Genomic DNA, 21,096 nt, shown 5'->3' with positions numbered 1-21,096 from the left:
GGTGAATGTTTTCCTCAGGGTGTTTTTCTCTAGGGTTCCACCTCACTTGCCCCAGATATCTGCTGAGGATATCTTGGCATAAACCTTCAGCCCAGCCACAGCTTTCTTATACTGAGACTCTTACAAAGAGCATACAACTGGTGTTTTTACCCTGCTAGGGGTTCCACCTCACTGCTCTAGATATCTGCTGGATATCTTGGGCAGAAACATAGCCCAACCACACGCTTTTCTTATACTGAGACTCCTACTGAGACACACCCACACAATAATCTTTGGTCCAATTGGTGGGATATAATTGCTCGATTAAACAGCCTAAAACCCGGTACCATCTATCCTTACCTTTATTTACAAGTCTCCAGCTTCTTCTCCCACAACGACTCCTTTGCTTCTCTCTCTCTCTGCACTATTTCTCACTCTCTGATATATCAACTCTTTTGTGCTTTGGTTTCTCTTTCTCTTACAAATTCCTAGCTTCTCTCCTCTCCATCTCCTGTCTCTAAGCCTATTTTCTTTCTCACTCTCCCAAATATATCAACTCTTTTATGCTTTTAGTTTCTCTTTTCTCTTACAAGATTCCTAGCTTCTCCTCTCTCTCCATCTTGTCTTTTCTTCCTTCAGTTCCCCATCTTGTCTCTAAACCGTTCCCTTCTTTCTCCCTAGCCTCCTCCCTCTTCCTGCTCACTCTTTTAAACTGTACCATCCTCCCCCCCCCCTGCTCAGGTTCCACTGGCTCAACTGTCACCAACTGTCCTCTCTCAACCTAACCTCTGAATCTAATCCCCCTCCTGCTCCTGACTCCTTCCTCTGCCCAAATCTAGTGCTCTTGCCTTTATTCCACAAATTCAGAGAAAACTCCAAGGCAAACCACAACAAGGAGGAGCTGGGGGAGGGAGCTGGGTGAGTCCCTGGGATTCATAGCACCCATGATGGTGACAGGCCTGCTGTGAGAGAGCCCAGCTGGCTGACTGTAGCCAGTGCAAACCAAGGGGTCGTTCGGAGCTTCAGGAAATAACATTTCCCCCTTTTTGTCCAGTTAAAAAACCTTTTCCCTATACATAGGTGAACTAAGTATTATTACCATTCTGCAATTTATTAAACCAACAATATGCTGATCACCCAGTCCACCAACTCTGTTCACCAACCATGTTATCCACACCACATCTTGGCAAGGCAAACCACAACAATTTATTTTTCAAGATAGGATTTCCCTGTGTAGCCTTGGCTGTCCTGGCACTTGCTTTGTAGACCAGGCTTGCCTCAGACTCACCGAGATCTGCCTCCTGAGTTTTGGAAATATAAGCATGAGCCACTACTGCGTGGCTTAAATAAATTACATTTTTCAAAAACTTGACAACAATATACTAGCGTTCCCTATGGCCTTTTCATTCCGTTTTGCTTTGATTAGCCCTCTCTCTGCTCCCTTGTCTTCTCCCATTCCCAGGTCTCGCTCCCTAATTAAGCCTTTCAATCCCCAGTATTCACTCTCTCTATTTTCATATTGCCTATGTTCTACTATGGCCTGCCCATCCTCTTAAACCAACCCTCTCTTAGTGGCCTCTCTAGTTTTCTGGCTTTCACAAGTACTCAGATTTTAACACATAGTATTTAAGGCTCTACTGTCATGGGAGACTGGGGATGGGTAACCTACTACCTTTAGTGACTGAACAATAATTTTCTTAAGGCCACCCACCTAACTCCAAAATTTTAACTCAGAATTTTTCCTGTCTAAAGCAAATACAGGGACAAAGAGTGGAGTCACAGAAGGGGTGAAGAAAAAGAAGAAAAGGCCATCCAGAGTGCCCCACCTGGGGATTCATCCCATATCCAGCCACCAAACACAGACACTATTTCTGATGCCAATATAAAAGATAGACATCTTATATATCAATTTATCTATTGATGGATATTGAGCTGTTACTCTTCTTATAACTATTGGAAGTAATGCTGTTGTGAATATACTCACATATGTGTATTTGTTTCCATTATATTGGGGTATTGGATATCGTTTTCTTTTACTGTGATGTATCTGCTATTCATCAGGATCATAATTGTCTGAATAATTTGGGAAGTGCCTCTCTACCTCTTTAATATTGTGCGTGCATGCACACACACACACACACACACACACACACACACACACACGGGAGTGAACAATTGGCCCTAATTCTTCCTTCAATATTTAATGGTTTTCATCGGTTGCAGCCATTTGCTCCAGGTTTTATTAAATAGAAATTTTTAATTTTAATTACTTATCCAATCACTTTTATGTATTTCATTATCTGTTTAAAATATTCCTTTCGTAATTTTTTTGCACATCCTTTAACATTTTATTTGTTGTTATTTTGTGTATGATAAATATGAGGGGTGCCATGAAGTACATGTGTAGGACATTTTGTGCAATTTTTCTCTCTTTCCACCTTTGCATGGGTTCTAGGGATTGAACTCAGGTCATAGGACTTGTGTGGCAATCACTTTACCCACTGAGTTATCTTAATGGCCCATGTCTTAGTTAGGTTCTTATTGCTATGAACAGACACCATGACCAAAGCAAGTTTTAAAATGGACAACATTTAACTGAGGCTGGCTTACAGGTTCAGAGGTTCAGTCCATTATCATCAAGCATGCTTGAGCCTCCAGGGCAGGCATGGTGCAGGAGGAGCTGGTTCTACATCTTCACTCAAAGGAAGCCAGGAACAGACTGAGCATCCTCAGGCAGCTAGGAGGTGGGTCTCTAAGCCCCACCCCCACAGTGACATACTTCCTTTAACAAGGCCACACCTGCTAATAGTGCCACTCCCTGAGCCAAGCACATGCAAATCATCATAGCCCATATTTAATTTTAGCTGCTTTTTGGTTTGTTTTTTACTAATTTGTCTGTGTATGTGTGCGTGAGAATGAGTGTACTTTTATATGGTGAAAATGTGTATATTTAGAATTGACTAACTGAAATCAGTTTAGATGACCCCAATCTGGTTGTCAACATCCAGAACATCATGATCAGGAAGCATCCTAACATATGCCTTCTTCTCTATATCAGGCCTCATCAGGGTATTTCCTTTGGCCACATCAGTGTCACTGAGTTTCTTCACAGTCAGTATGATCTGGTGCATGCTGGCCTTGACATCCACAATGAACTGTTGTCCTCTAACTTCTTCAGGCTGACTCTTTATTGGACAGGGAATTTGGTGATGGCGTAATTCTAGCTTCTATCTGCCTATCATGTTCTTTTTTGAGGGTTTTTGTGCTTCCTGATCTGTAAGGGCTTAGCCACAGGAAGGTGGGTGATGTTTGGATCTTCTTTTTTTTAGGCTGTGGAGATCTTTTACCACTGCCTTCTTTTGGGAGAGGCAGGAATTTCCTTGTTTGCTTTTGGTGCCATCTTGGCAAAAAGGCAAGAATGAATATGTTTTATCTAGGCTATATAATTTGTTATTTTATCATTGTTCATTGTATTCTTTTATATTTTTTATTAAAATTGATTTATTTGTGGTGATCACTGTCTCTGTCTCTTTCTCTGTTTCTGTCTGTCTGTCTGTCCCTCTCTCTCACATGCACGCGCACACACACACATACACACACATACACACACACACACACACACACACACACACACAAACACACACTTGTGCCACAGAGCATGTGTGGAGGTCAGAGGAAAACTTGCAGGAATTACTTCTCTCTTTCTCCCACAGGGATTCATTCCATTGTTTTCTTTTCACTTTATGTGGGTCTCAGATTGAACTCGGGTCCTCAGGCATGGTGTCAAGTGGCTTTTTATGCCGAGGTGCCCTGTATTTTTATATCTGTAAGCTACGACATCACTTTATTTTTCATTTAGTGATTCACCTTTTCTCTGTTTTCCTTGTTAATATTGGTCAATGTTTGCCAGTTTGTTAACCATTTCACAAAATTAACTTTGATCTGGTAGTGTTCTCAGTTACCTTTACATCCCCATTGCAGTACATGGTAATCTTCATTATTTCCTTCTGCCTGGTGACTTTAGCTTCTTTTGCTCCCCCTAGTTCCTTCAGGTGTAAAGTTATTGATTTCAGATGCTTCTTCTTTCTTAAACATGAACAGTTATTGCAAAAATTGCTCTTTGACCACTGATTTCATTATTTACCACATATTTTGGTATGATGAGTTATTAAAAAACAGAATCTTCCAAAACGTTTCTAATTTCCTTTGTGACTTGTTTGATCTATAGACTGTTGAAGACCACAATATTTAATTTCCACACATTTATGGATTTTCAGAGGTTTTTTCCTAACAATTATTTCTGGGTCTATTCTGTGGTACTCAGAGGAAATACATTATATTAGGAATATTTCTCAATATTAATATATTGAGAAATTTGAGGGAACTTAACATATGATCTATTACAGGGAATGATCAGTGTGGGTTTGAGATGAGTATTTCTACTGGAGGCTGTCAAGTGTGGAATTTGTATTTGATTTGTTTGGCTTATGGTGTTGTACTCCTCATTTTTTTCCTGATCATTAGTCTATAAATTCTACACAGCATTAAATGAGAGGAGGCACCCTGGATGGTCTTTGGACATTTTTTACCACAGCATTGCTTATCTTTTTAAAAGACTTGGGTTTTGTTTTGTTTTGTTTTGTTTTTGGTGAGAGGAATAAGTGAAGCATTCAAATTCCCCCCTTTTATTGAACATAGATTTTGTTTAAAAACCATGGAATGTAAAATGATTATGAATCAGTACCCCGATCCTCCCCCCAGCTACTTCTCAACTCCCCTCCTATTTGGATCCATTTTCTTTCTGTCTCTCATTAGAAAATAAACAGGCTACCATGAGACAATAAATAAAATAAAATTTAAAATAATAAGACATACAAAAACTAACATATCAGAATTGGACAAAACAAACAAACAAGACAGGAATCCATTTGTTCATACACTCGGGTGTTCCATAAAAATTCTAAACTGGAAGCCACAGTATATATGCAATGGACCAACAGGGTGGTGGGCTACAAGGAAGGTTAAAACATTTAAGAACCATCTTGAAAAATAGGATTTGAAAAAATTAAAGTTACAGGAGGACTTCCCTCTCTCACTACTTTTACTCAATATTTTACTGAAAGCACTTGCCAATTCAATTAGTCAAGAGAAATACATAAAAAAAATCCAAGATGGAAGGAAGAAAGTCACAGATAATATAGTTTTTAATATTAAAAAAACCTGTTGACAACTTCACCAAATACTGTTAAAAACAACCAAGCAAAATCAAATTTGGTAATGCTAAGGAATGAAACATCAACATACAAAAGTCATATCATTTGTATACATTAATAAAAGCTAAAGGAAAAGATATCACAACATCTATAATTACCACAAAATATTTATGAATAAAAGAGTTAAATAATATCTATAGAAAATAAAGTGCTTTTCAGGAAAGCATGAGGATTTGTGGTCAAATTCCAGCACGCACATAATAGTGATGGTTACCTATAATGCTACCACTAAGGAGGCAGAAATAGAAGACTCCCTGAGGCCAGCCAGTCTAAACCTAACCGAAACTATGAGACACTGAACCTGACATTGATCTCTGACCTCTACATGTATGTTCCATAAATACACAAAACCATACACACGTATACACAGAGAGAAAATTAAAAAAATATTGAAGAAAAATGATACAATCAAGGTGAATGACACAAACGAAAAGATACTCTGTGCTCATAGATTGGAAGAATTAATATTATTAAAATATCCCTATCACCCCAGCCAGCCTATAAATTCAATATAATCCTATCAAAATATCAGTGTTGTTTTGCCCAGACAAATTTTTTAAAAAATCTTGAAATCCACACAGGACTACAGAATACTCTGATAGCCAAAGTAATGTTTAGCAAAGAGAACAAAGCCAGATATTTCACATATTAAATATACTATAAACCTTTTCTAATTAAACCATCATGGCAGTGAGATAAACACATGAACCTGGCAGACATAACAGAGCAACTGAGCAGAATAGGAATTCCAGAAATAATCACATACTTTTATAACCAAATTATATTTAAGAAAGGAACCAAGACTACACAATGAGGAAAGACACAATCCTAATAAATGATGCTAGGAAAATTGGATATCCACATGTGGAATAACAAAATTATCTCTATATTTAAGTAGTTACAAAGTCAACTAATGAAAAATGAAATGAAATATTTATTATAAAATTACAAATTTATGAATAAATTTACAAAATTTATTTTAATATAAATCTATGTATATATCTATATAAATAAAATTACTAAAATGAAATAAATATTTAAATGTAAGATTAGAATACATTAAATTACTAGAAGAAAACCAAGAGGAAACATTTCAAAAGCACAAGCAACAAAGTAAAAATTAACAAAAGATACTAAATCAAACTAAAAACCCTCTTTATAGAAAAAAATAAACACACACATAATTATCCAATGAGAGGAAATATTTGTAGCATATACATATGACAAGGGGTTAATACACATGATTTCATAAGGAACTCAAACAATTCTGAAAAAAAAAAAACCACTTCTAAATGATGCAATTTTTGTATCAGATAAAAACCTGAACGAGCATTTTTGAAAAAGAAACATGTAAATGTCCATCAGATGTTTGAAAAGTATTAGACATGACTATTTCTCATAGAGCTAATAAGACCCTGTTTGTGCATATGATAAGAATCAGAGTAATTATCAGTAGTCAGAAATAGTATTTAAAGAAATGCTGAGCAAAATATGTCTAAGACTGACAAAAGACATACAAAAGGAACCCCCTTAAACAACTAAGCAGTATAACACAGAATATACCAGAAGTAAACTTTTGAAAAGTTAGTCAAATAAAGATGAAAAGTAGTTACAATACGAAAAAATAAAAACATATAATAAAATTTTTTTTTCTTCAATAAAAAATTAAAGAAAACAGGAGACAAAAATGACACTTTAACAGTTGAGGAAAAGAGAACCTAACAAAAATCACGGCAGGCAGGGAAGCAGGAAGGCTAACTGCAGGTCTTCACATCTCTCTCCATTCCTCCAAATCCAAACCCCTAGCTTCATTCCCAGCAGACCACCTGCCCCCCACCCCCCATAGCTAGTGGATCACACAGATCTTCCCCTCCAAACTTCCCTCTCCATACTCATTACTTTATCCCAACCCCCAACTCTAGAAGGTACTCCCTGAGATCCCACAGGCCACTCCAACAAGGGAAGCAGGTAGCCTAACTGTAGATCTTCACCACACCCTTCTATCCTCCAGTGTAATCCCTCATTCTCAACCCCTTTTTAGTAGCAGACTACCTGTTGCCACCTCCCCCTCCTTTCTTCTCTCATCCAGGGGATTTAGCAGATCTTATGTTAATCCTGAGATTTTCCAGGGGGGAAAAAAAACAATTTCAATATTTTGGGCCAAATTTAAAGCAAACATTTGTTAAATATTAAACACTGACCAAGAAATGGACTTTGGTCAGGATCATTTCACCACAATTGCCCAGCTGGAATGCCCTTAGGACTCTTGTTGTAGGGGCTTAAAAGGACAACCATATCTGCCACTGTACTTTTCCATGAGGCTTTGTTATTTCCCAAGTATTACAATTCCCAGCATTCCAGGAAGTTACCTGGTTCCTAGGCAGGTGGGGCTTACAGATTAATTTTGAGAATTACATTTATTCTCCTACTTTATTCCAATTCATATTGTTGTCCCAGCTCTCAACTCCAGAACACCTTCACTGGGAACCTGCCAGCCAAGCCTGGCAGAGAAGCATGTAGACCAGCTGGGCAGATATGTGAGCTTCAGAGTTTCACTCTCCTTTCCTTCATATGAAATGTTCTAGTCCCATCCCCAGCTCTGTAGCAGACCTGTTATGTCCTCTCTTAACTCTCTCACATATTCTCAGGGGGCTAAACAGATTCTAGTGGAACACTCTGCTTTCCACACTCCTGAGGACTCCCCCTTACCTCCTAACCCATGCACATGTCAGCTCCAAATATCTAGGAACATGTCTTACCAGGGACCTCCAGTGACCACATCTATCAGAATCCTCGAAGAATTTCCTACCAGGAAACACACAGCCACTAAACTTTCCTAAGAATCAGATAAGGCAACAGAAACCAAGGAACAAAATCCTCCAGACAACAAAGACAAGACCAGATATCAGCACCTAGAACATTGGTTCTCAATCTTCCTAATGCTATGATCTTTTAACATAGTTCCTCATGTTGTGGTGATACCCTCAACCATGAAATTATTTTCATTGCTATTGAATAATTGTCATTTTGCTACTGTTATGAATCACATGTAAATATTTATGTTTTCTGATGGTCTTAGGTGAGCCCTCTGAAAGGGTCATTCAACTCCAACCATAAGTTGGAGTACTAGAATCATAGCTTGAGAACTACTGACCTAGAATAACAATCTTCAAAGGCACATCTAGATATCTAGAAACTAGTATAAAAACACAATTAGTAAAAGCCAAGACAATATGTCTACATTAGAGCCCAGTAAGGCCCTGAGGATTGCAACATACATGAAGCATAAGACAAAGATCTTAAAATAGCCCTTGTGAACATGACAGTAATCCTTAAAGGGGAAATGAATATTCCCCCCTAAAGACATGTATGAAAACACATAGTGAAAGTACTGCCTGGGTTGTATCAACTTGACACAAGCTATAGTCATCAAAGAGGAAGAAGCCTCAGTTGAGGAAATGCCTCCACGAGATCCAACTATGACACATTTTCTGGGTAAAAGCCCAGCACATGGTCAGTGAGCAACTTTTGTTTAGCAAGCCAGTAAGCAGTACCCCTACACAACTTCTACATCAGCTCCTGCCTCCGGGATCCTATCCTGTTTGAGTTTCTGTCCTAACTTTCTTCAATAATGAATATGGACGTGTAAGCCAAATAAACCTGTTTCTTCCCCACTTGCTTTTTGCAAGTTGTTTCATCACAGCAATAGAAACCCTAACTAAGATGCTAAAGAAATGAATAAAACATTTCAAGTCCTGAAAGTGGAAACAGAACCAACAAAAAAACCCAACAGGTGGTGGTAGTGCACACTTTTAATCCCAGCCCTCAGAAAGCAGAAGCAGGTAGATTTCTGTGAGTTGGAAGCAAACCTGGTCTACAGATCAAGTTCCAGGACAGCCAGGGTTACACAGAGAAATACTGTCTTGAGAAAAAAGAAACATAATAAAATAAAAATAAACAGTAAAGAGAACCCAAACTAAAACAAATCTGTAAATGAAAATTTTAGGAAGTCAAACAGAACCTCATCAAAAAATACCAGAGATGGAAGGAAGATAGGCTCTCAGACATTGAAGACACAATAGAAAAAATGGATACCTCAGTCAATTAAAACATTAAATCTAAAACAAAGTCCTGGCACAAAACATTCAGGAAAAACATTCATCTGTGAGAAGAACAAATCTAAGAATAGGAATAGAAGAAGAAAACGAAACACAGGTCAAAGGCGCAGAAAATATTTTTAAAAAAATCATACAAAAAAATGTCCTTAACCTAAAGGAAGAGATGTCTATAAAGTACAGGAAGCATACAGAACACCAAATAAACTGGACCAGAAAAGAAATTGTCCACAACACATAATAATTAAAACACAAAACATACACAACAAAGAAAGGATATAAATAAAATTTATAGACTTATAAAGTATAGATAGATAAAAAATTTTAAAAAATGGAAAAGATCAAGTAATATATAAAGGCAGACCTATTAGAATAAGACCTAACTTCTCAATAGACACTCAAGAAGACCAAAAGGCTTGGAAAAATATAGACTCTAGGAAACCACAGATGCCAGGCTAGACTACTATACCCAGCAAAACCTTTCAATCCGATTAGTTCTTTTATAAATTGAAGTCTTTTACATTTTGGGAAGAATGTTGTCAAACTTTCCCCCAAAATTACTTCAAGCTCTTTGCCAGTTTCTTCCCATGATGAGGCAATTTCAGCATTAGTAAAAACGTCCCATAATTTCTGCTGGGTCTATTCCTGCTAATTGACAAAGTCACATTTTTCCTTTCAGAATCAATTCACAAATCTTTTCTACATAGTTCTTTAATTTTACACTATGTGCTAAAAATATCCATTCTAAGATACTATCTTCCCTCTGCATAAGAATACCTGTGGGAGAATGAGTAGAAGACAAAATAACAAAATACATTCCAGCTTTGGAACCAAACAGTCAACATGTGTATCCTGTAATTTCTTTTCTATGAGAGACAATTGTATATTAGCTTCAGCTGATACTTTTCTTAGACTGTTTAAATCCTTATCACCTTTTAAGGTTTGATAGAAATTACACAGCTCTTGAACAGTTAATCCATTTGTGAACCATAGCCAAATAATATCTCCCAACAATTTTTGAAAATTATTAATAGATTATAATTACTCTCCAGATTTGTACTTTCTGGGGTCAAATTTTCTGTAGCTCTATCTTATATTCTAGATAAATAATAGAATCTCCTTTTGTATCTTTTCAGGAAAATTTGTAATCCCTAACAAGGCAAGATTTCTTTATTTCATCAAACATTTTTTTCTTATTTTCGAGCTGGGGACTGAACCTAGGGCCTTGTGCTTATAGGCAAGCGCTCTAACACTGAGCTAAATCCCCAACCCCAAACATTTTTCCTAAGATGACATTATCTGCATCTGAATCAGCCAGCAAAATATCTTAGGAAACTATTTATGAATCATCTCTAGAGGCCGTTTGTTGTACAAAATATTAGCATAAGGTAGGACTGTTTAACATTCCTTGTGGTGAGACATTCTATTTATATCCTTTTTTTTCTTTTTTTTCTCCATCTTTATTAAACTGGTTATTTCTTATATACATTTCAATTGTTATTACCTTTTTCTGTTTCCAGGTCAACATCCCCCTAACCCCTCCCCCTCCCCTTCTATATGGGTGTTCCCCTCCCCATCCTCCCCCCATTGCCGCCCTCCCCCCAAACAATCCCGTTCACTGGGGGTTCAGTCTTAGCAGGACCAAGGGCCTCCCCTTCCACTGGTGATCTTACTAGGATATTCATTGCTACCTATGAGGTTGGAGCCCAGGGGCAGTCCATGTATAGTCTTTAGGGAGTGGCTTAGTCCCTGGAAGCCCTGGTTGCTTGGCATTGTTGTTCATGGGGTCCAAGCCCCTTCAAGTTCTTTCTCAGTCCTTTCTCTGATTCCTTCCAATGGGGTCCTATTCCTCAGTTCAGTGGTTTAATGATGGCATTCTGCCCATGTGTTTGTATATTCTGGCTGTGTCTCTCAGGAGAGATCTACATCCAGTTCCTGTCTGCCTGCACTTTTTGCTTCATCCATCTTATCTAGTTTGGTGGTTGTATATGTATGAGCTACATGTGGGGCAGGCTCTGAATGGGTGTTCCTTCAGCCTCTGCTTTAAATCCTTTTGCTTCCTATCCCTCCCAAGGGTATTCTCCCCTTTTTAGAGAAGGATAAGCATTTGCATTCTGATCATCCTTCTTTGAGTTTCATGCTTCAGCATCTAGGGTAATTGAGCATTTGGGCTAATAGCCACTTATCAATGAGTACATACCATGTGTGTTTTTCTGTGATTGGGTTACCTCACTCAGGATGATATTTTCCAGTTCCAACCATTTGCCTACGAATTTCATAAAGTCATTGTTTTTGATAGCTGAATAATATTCCATTGTGTAGATGTACCACATTTTCTGTATCCATTCCTCTGTTGAAGGGCATCTGGGTTCTTTCCAGCTTCTGGCTATTATGAATAAGGCTGCGATGAACATAGTGGAGCACGTGTCTTTTTTATATGTTGGGGCATCTTTTGGGTATATGCCCAAGAGAGGTATAGCTGGATCCTCAGGCAGTTCAATGTCCAATTTTCTGAGGAACCTCCAGACTGATTTCCAGAATGGTTGTAGCAGTCTGTAATCCCACCAACAATGGAGGAGTGTCTTTTTCTCCACATCCTCGCCAGCATCTGCTGTCACCTGAGTTTTTTGATCTTAGCCATTCTGACTGGTGTGAGGTGGAATCTCAGGTTGTTTTGATTTATTTCCTCGTGACTAAAGATGTTGAACATTTCTTTAGGTGCTTTCAGCCATTCGGCATTCCTCAGCTGTGAATTTTGTTTAGCTCTGAGCCCTGGTTTTTAATAGAGTCATTTGTCTCCCTGCAGTCTAACTTCATGAGTTCTTTGCATATTTTGGATATAAGCTCCCTCTAGTTTATGTATGAGTATTTCCCAAATAGACCCTGTGTACCACATGGCATGCCTGATTCCTGAGGAGTACAGGAGAAGATGCTGGATCTTGTGGAACTGGAGTTGCAGATGGTTGTAAGCTGCCACATGAATGTTGGGAACCAAAGGAAAACCACTCCTCTGCAAGAGCAGCCAGTGCTCTTTAACAGCTGACCTATCTCTCCAAACCTCTAAATTATTTTTCAAATGTACATTTACCATTTCATGTCAATGTATGTGGGAGAAGACACGGGGCAGGGCCTCTGATTGCTAAAGTAGCAGAGAGCTTACCATAGAGTTAAAAGGTCTTGGTTGGTACGAAACAGTATTATTGGAGCTCCTGCTGCATACTGGAATCATCATCTTTAATCCACACAGGCAAACCCAGGATGTAAAGAACTTACACATCTGATTCCAGTTCTGAAATTTAGGAAAGGTGGGGATGGTATTTGAAGAGCGGTCCAGTTTGACACCATAGCCTGTGATTGTTATGAGAACATATATGTCATAATATCATGTTAAAAATGAACTGCACTGGGCATAATGGTGCATGACTTTAATCCCAGCAATTAGGGAGCAGAATTAGGCGGGTCTGTGCGTTCCAAACCATCCTGGTATAAAATATAAACTCAGTGTGGTGCCTCTAATCACAGATCTTGGGAGGCAGAGGAACAAGGATTGCCTCAAGTTTGGGCCAGTCTGTCGTGTAAATTTTTCTCAAAAAATGTAAATGTGCACACAAATAAGACATCTAATAGAAACGACATATTTTAATTATTTTGTACTGTTCTCCATCACAAAATATTGTCAGCATCAAGTTAGAGGAATTTTGTAGTCATGATGGTGCAATAGTGACATCGTGTGGCTTCCTTCTGTCATTGCAGCCTTAGTTTTAATTTCAATTGCAACGCTGACCACTAGAGGTCAGCACTGAAATCTGTTCTGGCCATGTATTCTGGACTAAATAAGATAACATGAACAATATTCCACCTATACAAGTACAGAAAAACAAACCATTACTGATGTCACAGATAAATACATATGTGCACAAAATAATATATGCATGAAAGTTACTTTCCATCCCCCGCACCATAAAGCCTGAAGAAATATAGTGAACTTAGTAACTTCCAGATTCTCTCTCTCATATTTTTATTGGATATTTTCTTTATTTACATTTCAAATGTTATCCCCTTTCCCAATTTCCCCTCCAGAAACCCCCCATCCCAAGGTTACAGATTCTCAAACCACACTTCCTATAGGACCCCACCATTTACTAACCATGTAACATTATTCAAGCTACATAACCTGTATAGGATCACTCAGTTTCTCCATATGTAAAGTGAGGTTAGGAATTGTCCTTGTGCCTTAGAGTTGCTCTGAAAGATCAATGAAATAATACATTTGCAGTGCCACTTGTGAGGATGTGCACAGTAACTGGTAATTATGATATTGTTCCTAACCCCAGTATCCTCTTTTTTTCTTTTCCTTTTCCTTTTTGTTTTTCTTTTCTTTTCCTTCCTTCTTTTCTTTTCTTTTCTTTTCTTCCTTCCTTCCTTCCTTCCTTCCTTCCTTTCTTTCTTTCTTTCTTTCTTTCTTTTTCATTTGCTTTGTTTCTCTATGTAGCCCTGGCTTTCCTGGAATCCACTCTGTAGACCAGGCTGGCCTCAAACTCAGATCCACCTGCTTCTACCTTCCAAATGCCAGCACACTTGGCTGAGACTACCATTTTTTTAAAGAGCTAATGTACATCCTGTGGAGCACAATAAGTATGAAAATGTGACAAAATGCAAAAGAACTTTGCTATTGCTATTAATTGTACTAAAGAAATGTCAAAGATGTGGTTCAGCAGTTAAGAGCACTGACTGCTCTTTGGTGGACCTGTTCAACTGCTAGCACCCACATGCCATCTCATGACCATCTGAACTCCAGCCTCAGGGAATCTGATACCCTCTTCTGGTCTCCATGGGTATTGCATGCATGTTGTGCACCATGTAGACAAAACTTCCATACACATAAAAATATTAAATGATTGTTCAAAACTATTTTAAGAAAAAAATTTCGGTGGTATGTGCCACATGAAACAATTTTTAAAGGTTGAAAATTGTCAATAAGTACCCTCATTGGAAATAGAGGGGGTTGTGGACATGTGCGGTGTCTAACATCTTGTTTAGTAGCTTTCCTCTTCATTCATACTTATTTTTCCCCAACATTTTTCCCAGGCTAACCCACCATTTCCTGACTTGATGAGAGAACATATCAAAAGCTTCATTCTGAATGATTAATCAGGGGCTTGCCAATAGGAATCTATTTTTATAGCCCACGCTCTAGCCTGCGTCCCAGTCGTGAAAGGAATATGAGGGTTGTGGGCTAATGTCATATAAAGCCTGTGCTACTTTTTCATGATAAATGTCTTTGAAGTTCTCGGTTGTGTTTAGTAGAAAAAACACCATTCAATGGAAAGAGACTGTAGTTTCTTTTGTTTGTAGTTATGATTACAAAGGAAGATAGGGCGTCAGCTAGATGTCTCAGTAGATAAAGGGACTCCCCAAGCAACCCTAGAAGCCTAGAGTTCAATCACCTGAATTTATTTAGAGTGAAGGAAAGAATGGTCTCCCTCTGCAGACATGCAAGGGGACTGTGCCTAGGACTTCTCTCTGTGTATACCCAAGAGAAAAGAAAGTACTACTTCCACTTGGTCTTTTGTTTTGTTTTCAGAGACAGGGTCTCTCCGTGTGACCTTAGCTGTCCTGAGGTTCACTTTATAGACCAGGCTGGCCTCAAATTCAGAGATCCACTTGCCTCTGCCTCCTGAGAGCTGAGATGAAAGGTGTGAGGTACCACGTCTCTGCCCATCTAAAAGTCATATATGACATTCCAGTTTCAGAGATGGCTCAGTTTATAAAATGTTTGCTGTGCAAGCAAGGACACCTGAGTTTATCTCCTAATGCACCCATAAAAATGAGGAGCACTGTGGCTTGCTCCTGAAACCCCAGTGATGTTGAGACGGGGACAAGAGAATCCCTTGGGCTTGCTGGTTACCACTCTAGCCAAAGACTGTTTTAGTGAGAAACCCCATATTAAAAAACAAGGTGGATCGTGATTGGGGAACACACCTTCTGTTCTGAATATATGCACACACACTCTCCACATTTATGCCTAAAAGCGCATGATCCCAGAGAAACCATTTCACATAAAATAGAACATTTCATAATGGCTGAAAAGTGGGAACAGCCGAGATATCAATCATCTGATGGTAAATGTAGCATGTCCAAGGTAAAAAAGGTGGTATGTCCTGGAGGGTGTAAACTAAATGTGTTATGTCTAACAGGGTGTAAACAAACAAAATGTGGTGCATTCAAGAGGGTGTGAAGAAACATATGGTAGTATGTCCAAAAGAGTGTAAACAAAATACGGCATGTCCAAGTGAGTGGAATATTATTTGATCGTTAAAAGGAATGGAATACTCCTGAATGATAGAACAAGCATAAATCTTGGAACTATAATGCTAAGTGAAACAAGGTGGTTTCAAAAGGCCACATACTGCATGCTTCTATGTAATCTCTAGGATAGGCAATCCACAGAAAGTGAAAGCAGATCAATAATTCCCTAGGCATGGGAAGAAAGGGGATTGAGTTGCTTTTACTCAAGTCTTGTAGAGAAAGTGAACATTGTCCTGGGATGAAAGAATGGTGATCATTGTATAATCTCATGGATATATTTAAAACCTCTAATGTGTGTGAGGGAAGTAAATATGATAGGTGAATTATAACAGAATTAAGCTATTGTAAAATGGTTGTCATGTAGTAAACTTTACTTAATACAAGTCATTTTTATTCCTTGATATCTCAACTCTTAAAGTCTGGATGGCAGAATAGAGCCCTGAATGAATGGTGGCAGGCATCTGGGGACAGGTGAGGGGGATGACAGGGAAAAGCACAGATCTAAAGTCTAAGTGGGGGTGGGGTGGGTGGGAGGGCCGGAGTGCAGGAAAGTTAGAAAGCCTTTCTTGCAGGGAAAGGAAGTGCTAGTCCTTAAGGGGGAGGGCTATAAGAGGGAGAGGAATTTCATCTCCTTTGAAATTTTCAGGACTCAGCCTGGATCATCACTCATATCTCAGACCAGCATCACAGCTGATAAATGTTCTGGCATTTAGAGCTCTCCTGGAGAAAGGGGGCTTTGTAGTTATTAGACAGATGGGGGATGGGGGGGAGGAACACACAGGCAAACTGCAAAGCTATGTGAGCCTAGCTAGAAAGGTAGAAGGCAGTAGTCTGTGGAGGATGCACATGTCTAGAGGATTCAAATTGTTAATCTCTGGGTCAATGCATTTAGGTCAGCTCTAACTCGGCTACAGGTGGGATCAATTTAAAGGATTACAAGTGTCACTCTAAATCCTAATCCAGGTCTTGGTGAGGGGATACCGCAGTGATTTTCTAAAGGTTTACAATGCCTCACAATTATTTACTCTTTCAATGGAATTTGTCAACAGACTGGAGTCCTTGGTGGGATTATGACAGCCCAAAAGATGGGTGCATTGGAGTAGCTGTGCCTGAGATCTGCATGTTCAGGCTGTCCACTGGAGATGATTGAATGGTGATTTACATGGTAAGTAGCTGATAACTCTTGTCTATGGGAAAGCTTGTAATGGGGGAAAGAAAATCGGTCCACTTGTGAGCTCAGACGCTACCTGAGATATGTTACATTTATTGCAATATGTGGTGAAAAGAAGAAAGGAAAGGAAGCGAAGCGAGGGAGGAAGAGAGGAGAGAGGGAGAGAGGGAGGGAGGGGAGGAAGGAGAGAGGGAGGGTGAGAGGAGGAGCTGGTTAGTTCAAGACACGTTTAAATCAAGATTTGGATTTAAAAACTCTCCTCCAAGCTTTCATTTACTTTCTCCCATGGCTCTTTTATTTCTTCCTGACCTTGTCTTAGCCAAGCCGTTAACTTAATTCAGGCTGTAACTGCGCAGATCAATCTTCCAGAGAAGTCCCCAGCTTGACGAGCTAGGAGAAGGAGTCATTTCCCTCAGTTCTCTCCGTCTTAGCTTTTCTTTGTGTATGTTTAGAGAACAGTGTCTGTCCTTGTGAAGCCAGAGGTTGGGGAAGCTACCCATGCCCTGAGCATGGTCTGTGGAAGCAGGACCCTTGTGTAGATCTTCATACCTGAGTTACTTACACAATAATCACAGAACTTTGGGTCAGTAGTGTTCTAGTTCCAAAATTACTTAACTTCAGATTTCCTTTTGGTTGTGTCTAGGCTTCCTATTAACCCCAGGGAACCCTACAGCAGGCTTGTTTTGTAAGCGAGGAACAAAGGTCATTTATACAAGAATTTTATACTTTGTCTTTAAATCAAAATCAACATGTGAAGGTATTCTTACTTCCTCCCTCCTCCCTCTTCTTATCTTCATTTCCCCATCTCCATCCCTCCTTTAGTTCCTCTATGAATTCCCCCTTTTAAAGAGTAAGTTTTCCTTCTGTCAATCTTGAGTTGGGGAAACAAAATGCAATACTAAAACAACATAGAAAGTTCTGCTTCTTCAGGGAGACCTAGCATTAATAGCAGCCATGCTTAATGCATGACGTACAGAAAGAATGTGAGGGCAGATCTTCAGCTTGGTAGAGCATTAACTTTGCAGTTCATGAAGGAAACGGGCTGCAGCAATGGGCAAGGGACACTTTCTGACCCATGGCTAGAGGAAGGGCCTATGTTATATGTGCATGTAAACTTTGAAAAATGCTTCAAGAAAACTAAATGTTTTAGAACTTGAGATGGGGCAGGCATTAGGAAGACTGACCTGGATTACATCATTACAATGCCAGGCTTATACCAGAGAGGACAGCCAATGGCTTTGATCCACAGGTTCGAATTTCCCTGTTTAAAATGGGAATGCTCTTCACGCACCTGCAGTAATATAAATTAATACTATTTAATGCAAAAAGTTGGCATGACCATGCCTCCAAACCACTTTTCAAACACTGTTCTCACAGAGAAGGGTATAGAGAATACCAAATGTTCTAATTTTTTACATATCCATGCAGATTATTTAAAGACAGTTTTCTCTAGAGTTGCTTTTTTCTCTATTAATGGAGAAGCCAGAGAGAAATGAGAAAAAAACACGGGGGCAAGTTTGTGGATTATTTTGCAAAGGTAGCTATTTACCAAGTTCTAAAATAGAGCTGTTTCAAGAACACAGTAATGTAAAAACATCTCATGGCTGCTGTTTAATCCTCTTTGCCAATTGCTCAACAAGTATTTATTGAGCATTTACTATGTCCCAGGCACAGTGCTAGGTGCTCAGGTTCTAAACAGATGTGTAGGAGCAATAATGGCAAGTGATAGCTTTAGAAATCCAGGCTGTCGGCACAGTATAACTCACACTGAAAGAGAAAGTAGGCTTCACATATTAGGTTTCTATCAAGGATTATAAATTGGAAAATTTAAAAAACTGGATCTGCTAGTTTGCACTCAGGATAAAGGTTGGGTGTGACATGAGGAAGACGCTTTTGAGGAAAAGGCCTTTCATGGGGTGGGGTGGGGAGTGGGGGGGGGGTGAGAGGTGGGGGGTGGTGTTGATGGGTTTATCAAGCACTTTAACTGTGGTATGCTCGGGAATCACTGTCTGGAAGAAGCAGAGAAATCAGGAAGCCAGAGAAAAAAAGATTATTGAAGATCCCAAAGTCCAGTTTAGCGGGGAGAGGGAAGCAATTTGGTGACAGTTGAATGGTACTGAGTCACTAGCAGAGCTGGATCCAGAGGCCTGGCCTTGTGACTGGCAGCATGGCCCACTTGGCAAGCAGCAAAGAGGAACCAGGGTAATGAAAAGACTGCTGTGTGCCGAGCATGATAACTTATTTAACTAGCTCTCTTCAGAGAATTGCATTCCATTTAACTACATTTTGCAGATGAAGAAATGGAAACAGTGAGAGATATTCTCCCAAGACATCCCTGAACACCTACGTAGGCTTGCTATATAGTGTAGAGGTTCTAGTGACCCCCACTTCTTCCCGAAGCACTGTGCTTCAAGTCAGGTTGTTTCAGGGAGAGGATTAAACATAAACCACAGATTTCTTCCATTTCGATGGTGATTTTCTTTTTCCAAAGAAAAATCCAAAGAAAATTTTGCTTTGTTTCTATACCTCTTGGTCTAATCTATTCTTTCATAGGGGGGTGGGGGGAACTAAAGAAGTCTTAAACCACAAATGAGTCGATAAAACTCAATTTGAGTGTGAGAGAAAGTATAATGAGGTGATCTCAATTATTTTATAGATTAGGGGATATCTGTAAACCTTCCTTCTCAGTGCTTAATCAACGGGGGTGTAAATCCTCAGTCTACCATGGCGCACCCTCAGGCAAGGTGTTCTCTCAGTACTCTCTCCCCATCTATAATTGATTATGACAGCAGGTGCCTCTAAGCTCAAATGAAGTCTTTAAATTAAGTTGCTATTAAAATAAGATACTACATGCAAAGGATATAGCTAACTGTTTCTCACATACTCAAAACTCAGTAAATGTTAGCCTTTATTATTTGGTGCTGATTTTTAATTTAAATATACAGGTTATGGAGAAGAACTCATCAGATTGGTGTGTTTGGGTTAAAAGAACCAATTGTTTGTCTTGGTAGTCCACTTTGGGTTGCTATGACAACATATTTGAGGTTGAGTCCTTTGCAAAGAGAGATGTTTATTAAGCTTACAGCTTTGAATCAGGAAATTCAAGATCTACAGGTCAGGTTACACCGTAATATTTCTGTGCGACATTGAATGGGTACTCGATGGCTCACCAGGGAGAGTACCAGACCTACTTTATAAGAATATACTCATTTCAAGAACTCATCCATTGAAATCCAAAACCACCAATCCTCCGAAGGAGTATCAGATAAGAGATCGCATAACATAAAAACACTGAAGGTAATGCACAAGCTCCTTATGTACCAGACTCAGTTCTTATAAGAATATACTCACTTTCAAGAACCTTCCATCCATCCCTATGGGAACACTAAGTAACTCCAAAACCCATCAATCCCTCCTGAAGACCCATTCACCTCTTAAAAGTTCCACCACAACACTGGTGGTACATTGGTGATGATGCGTCACCATGAAGTTAGTAATGCACAAGCTCCTTATGAATAACAGCAGCTTACTTCACCTTGTTGTTATAAATTAGGGTCAGTTCACCACAAGGAATTGCTTTCATTGCAGTCCATTCCTGGGGGTTGAAAGAGCGAGGACCTGTAAGTTAAGGGGGTATATAATCCAATATCTGTCACAAAAAATATACTTGAAACAGAACCCGCCCCAAAATGAAAAAACTCTTGGAATGAGAAGAAGGTGGAGGAGAGGCACGGCTGCCCTATCAGAGCTCAGCTTGTAGCCACACCCTTGACTTTTAGGTTGTGTCTTACCTGCATGTTTCCACCATAGCACTACAGACCAGATGCGCTTTTTTTTTTTTTTTTTTTAATGAAAGAGAGGTTAAGTAGCATTGAAAGCATATTATCTTTCAGGGCCTAGCAATGAATCTGAGATCTTCAGGCATATAGCCATCCAAGAAGCACCTTTTCTCTACCCCTAAAGCTTCTCTTGCTAATGCTTACACCCCTGTCTTCAGTGTGTTACTTTTGATCTTCCTAATTTCCCAAGTTACCGCCACTGTCCTTTAAAACAACTTTCACTGGTGTATGAATGTTAGCCACAGTAGTTTGTTGATGCTTAAAGATCTACCAGGTGTGCCACAGTTAGGCTTTCTCACAAAATTAGGTGTCGGAGCCAGGATAACATTCAACGGGGCTACCACAAGGAAAACAATTATAGTTTATTACAATAATAATAATAATAATAATAATAATAATAATAATAATAA

The 21,096-nt window shown here is 39.2% G+C and overlaps 1 protein-coding gene across 1 annotated transcript in view; it reads left to right on the top strand.

Annotated features, from left to right (window-relative positions):
• The first annotated feature begins 16,670 nt into the window (after positions 1 to 16,670).
• The window catches only part of Gucy2f (guanylate cyclase 2F, retinal), a 92,977-nt gene continuing 88,551 nt past the window's right edge, over positions 16,671 to 21,096 (top strand). Inside the window, exon 1 of the mRNA XM_032890124.1 lies at positions 16,671 to 16,841. The gene's annotated coding sequence lies outside the window, so the exon portion shown is untranslated. The remainder of the gene's footprint in view (positions 16,842 to 21,096) is intronic.

Source organism: Rattus rattus, chromosome X, assembly GCF_011064425.1.
Source record: "Rattus rattus isolate New Zealand chromosome X, Rrattus_CSIRO_v1, whole genome shotgun sequence".
Classification (NCBI taxonomy): Eukaryota; Metazoa; Chordata; class Mammalia; order Rodentia; family Muridae; genus Rattus; species Rattus rattus.
The sequence above is the reverse complement of the archived record's forward strand: the minus strand, read 5'-3'. Positions and strand labels throughout refer to the sequence as shown.